Source organism: Pteropus vampyrus, unplaced genomic scaffold, assembly GCF_000151845.1.
Source record: "Pteropus vampyrus isolate Shadow unplaced genomic scaffold, Pvam_2.0 Scaffold57, whole genome shotgun sequence".
In the NCBI taxonomy this organism is placed as follows: Eukaryota; Metazoa; Chordata; class Mammalia; order Chiroptera; family Pteropodidae; genus Pteropus; species Pteropus vampyrus.
In genome coordinates this window covers 1,929,206-1,933,453 of record NW_011888838.1, presented here as the reverse complement: position 1 = coordinate 1,933,453, position 4,248 = coordinate 1,929,206, and the positions used below count along the sequence as shown (strand labels likewise).

The following is a 4,248-nucleotide window of genomic DNA, read 5'->3' as shown; positions in this document are numbered from 1 at the left end:
ATGTATAAAATATCAAATTGACCATTATAAACTGTTCAGCAAATAAGTTAATGTATTTTAGAATAATTCACTATGATATAAAATTAATAATTCTATACATATGAAGGTCTAGAATAAGAACAAAGCCCAAAGTTAATTGAAGGAAAAAAATAAGGATCACTGCAGAGTAAATAAAATAGAGACTAAAAAGACAATGGAAAAGATCAACAAAATCAGTAGTTGGTTTTTTGAAAAGGTAAACAAAATTGCTAAAAAACCTTTAGCTAGATGCATCAAGGCGGGTGGGGGTAGGGAAAGAAAGCTCAAATCAATAAAATCAGAAATGAAAGAGGAAATATTAAAACTCCTACCAAATAAGTGCAAAGGATCATGAGATACTAATAAGAACAATTATAGACCAATAAATTGAACAAGCTAGAGAAAATGGATAAATTTCTGAAAACATAAAACCTTCCAGTACTGTGTCGTGAAAAAATAGAAAATTTGAATAGACCCATTACTAAAGACATTGAATCAGTAATTTAAAAACTCCCTGCGAACAAAGTCCAGTGGTAAATTCTACCAAACATTCAAAGAATTAGTATCGATCCTTGTCAAACTCTTCCAAAAAATAGAATCAAAGGAAGAACTCCCAAACTAATTTTATGAGGCCAATATAACCCTGATACCAAAGCAGACAAGGATGCCATAAGAAAGAAAACTCACAGGCAAAATTTTTGATGAATATAGATGCAAAAATCCTCAAAAAATTAGCAAAGCAAATTAAACAATACATTAAAAAGATCGCATGCCATGATCAACTGTTTATTCCAAGGATGCCAGGATGGTTAAACAACCACGAAGCAATCAACAATGATATAGCACATTAATAAAATGAAAGATAAAAATCATATGACCATCTCAATAGATGCAGGTAGAGCATTTGACAAAATTCAATATTTAAGATAAAATCTCTCAACAGAGTAGGTATACAGGGAACACGCACCAATATTAATAAAGCCATATGTGACAAACCCACAGCTAACATCACACACAAGGGTGAAAAGCTTAAAGAACAAGACAAAGATACCTACTTTCACCACTTACATTCAACATAGTATAGAAGTCCCAGCCAAAGCAATTAGGCAAGAAAAAAAAGGCATATAATATGAAAAAAAAAAAAGAAGTAAAACTGTCAATATTTGCAGATGATATACCATGCATAAAAAACCCTAAAGACTATCAAAAAACTGTAAACTAAGAAATGAATTCAGCAAAGTTACACAGGATACAAAATCAATAGAAATTTGCTGCGTTTCTTCAGGGTATATATTTTTTTATTAAATTTATTGGGGTGACATTGGTTAATAAAATCATATAGGTTTCAAGTGTACAATTCAATAATAAGTCATATGGCATGGATATTACATTGTGTGTTCACAATCCTAAGTTAAATTTCCTTCTGATACCATGTATTTGACCCTCTTTACTGTTAACAAACAGACCATTCCCCCTTCCCTCTGGTAACCACTAAACTATTGTCCATGTCCATGAGTTGTTTGTCATGCTCATTTGTTCCTTTCAGTTTTATATACCACATGTAAGTGAAACCATACAGTTCTCAACTTTTTCTGTTTGACTTATTTCGCTTAACATGACAATCTCGAGATCCATCCACGTTGTTGTAAATAGCAGAACACTGGTTGTTCCCATGTCTTGGCTCCGTGGATAAAGTTGCTATAGACATTGGGGTGCATCTATCTTTATGTATAAATGTTTTCAATTTTGGGGGGGGGGGTAAATACCCAGAAGAAAGATTACTGGGTCATATGGTAATTCTATTTTTAATTTTTTTGAGGAATCTCCATACAGTTTTTCATAGTGGTGTACCTATTTGCAGTCCCACTAGCAGTGTATGAGGGTTTCTTTTCCCCACATCCTCTCCCACACTTATTATTACTTGTCCTGTTGATGATAACCATTCTAACAAGTATAAGGTGGTATCTCAATATGGTTTTAACTTGCATTTTCCCAATAGCTAGTAAAGTTGAGCATCTTTTCATATGTCTGTTGGCCATTTGTATGTCTTCTTGGGAGAATTGTATGTTCATATCTTCTGCACAGTTTTTAATTGAATTGTTTGATTTTTTGTTGTTGAATTGTATGAGTTCTTTATATATTTTAGATATTAGCCCCTTATAGGAGGGATTGTTTGCAAATATCTTCTCCCATTTGGTTGGTTGCCTCTCTGTTTTGTCAATGGTTTCTTTTGCTATTCAGAAGCTTTTTAGTTTGACATACCCCATTCATTTATTCTTGCTTTTACTTCCTTTGCCTTTGAGATCGAATACATACAATTCACTCTAAATCCAAGATCCATGAATTTAGTACCTGTTTCCTTCTATATAATTTATTGTTTGGGGTGTTATATTTAGGTCTTTGATCTATTTTGAGTTAATTTTGGTATATAGTGACAAATAATAGTCTAGTTTCATTCTATTACATGTGGTTTTCCAGTTTTCCCAGAACCATTTATTGAATAGGCTTTCTATTCTCCAGTGTATATTTCTGACTCCTTTGTCAAAAATTATTTGCCCATATATATGTGGGTTTATTTCTGGGTTGTCAATTCTATTCCATGGATATGTGTGTCTGCTTTTCTGCCAATATCATGTTGTTCTGATTATTGTCCTTTTTTTTTATTATTATTATTGTTTCATTTTCATACACCAATAACAAACTATTAGAAAGAGGAACTAAGAAAATAATGTCATTTACAATTACATCAAATGGTAAGTACAAAATACCTAGGAATAAATTTAACCAAGGAGGTGAAAGACCTGTGTACTGAAAAATTTAAGACATTGATAAGATAAATTAAAAAAATAAAATGGAAAGATAATAAATGGAAAGATAATCCATGCTCATGGATTGGAAGGATTAATATTGTTAAAATGTTTATACTACCAAATCAATCTACAGACTCGATGCAATCCTTATCAAAATTCTTATGCCATTTTTCTCAGAACCAGAAGAAACAATTCTAAGATTTGTATGGAATCACAAAAGACTATGAATAACCAAAGCAATCTTGAGAAATAAGAAAAAAGCTGGAGGTATTACGTGCCCTGATTTCAAAATATATTATAAATCTATAGTAATCAAAACAGTAGGGTACAAGAATAAAAACAGACAGATAAATGGACCAGAATTGAGAGCACAGAAATAAACCCACATATATATGGTCAATTAATTTATGATGATGGAGACAAGAATATTCAATGAGAAAAGAACAGGTTCTTCGATAAGTTGTGCTGGGAAAACTGTACAGCAACATGCAAAAGAATGAAACTGGGCCACTATCTTACACCATATACAAAAATTAACTGAATCGAATTAAAGACTTGAATGTAGCACCTGAAACCATAAAACTCCTAGAAGAAAGCATAGGTGGTAAGCTCCTTTATGTAGGACTTGGTAAAGATTTTTTGGATTTGACACTAAAAGAAAAGGCAAAAATAACAAAATCAACAAGTGGGACTACATCAAACTAAAAAGTTTCTGCACAGCAAAAGAAATCATCAACAAAATGAAAAGGCGACCTATTCAATCAGAGAAAAATATTTGAAAATTATATATCTTATGAGGTTAATATCTAAAAATACATAAAGAACACATACAAGTTGAAAGCAAAACAAAACAAACAATTCAATTAAAAAATGGGCAGAGGATCTAAATAGACATTTTCCTAAAGAAGATACATAGATAGCCAGCAGGTACATAAATAGATGGTCAATTTTGATAATCACCCAGGAAATGCAAATCAGAACTACAATGAGATATCACCTAAACCTGTTAGAATGGCTATTATCAACAAGACAAGACATAACAAGCAAGGATATAAAGAAAAAGGACCCAAGAAATAGATATAACGATGATCCTCAATATCTCAAATAGAAAGAGTCATAAAGCCCCATAAGAGATTTGCCATTTTTTTTGTTTTTTTTTTTTAATTTAGAGATTCGGATATGAAAACATAGCAAAGGCCAAAAAGAAATGTGATTGGCAGTCTGGAGAATTTTAGTGTCCTCGGTGATTGAAACAGTTAATGTAATGGAAAAGTTTCTTTGAATTCTAAGGAGCATTACAAAATACATTTCAGACATCATTAAACCAAAAGCATCCATTAGCTACTCCAGACATGACCCTGCTAGGTTTTCTTTTCTTTCTTTTTTCTTTCTCTTTTGCTTTGTTGACTCACAGTGTTCT

At 31.9% G+C, this 4,248-nt stretch overlaps 1 protein-coding gene across 1 annotated transcript in view; it reads right to left on the bottom strand.

Annotated features, from left to right (window-relative positions):
• LOC105292456 (adhesion G protein-coupled receptor L3) overlaps positions 1–4,248 on the bottom strand; it is a 610,351-nt gene that overhangs the window by 363,472 nt on the left and 242,631 nt on the right. The gene's annotated exons all lie outside the window — the stretch shown is intronic.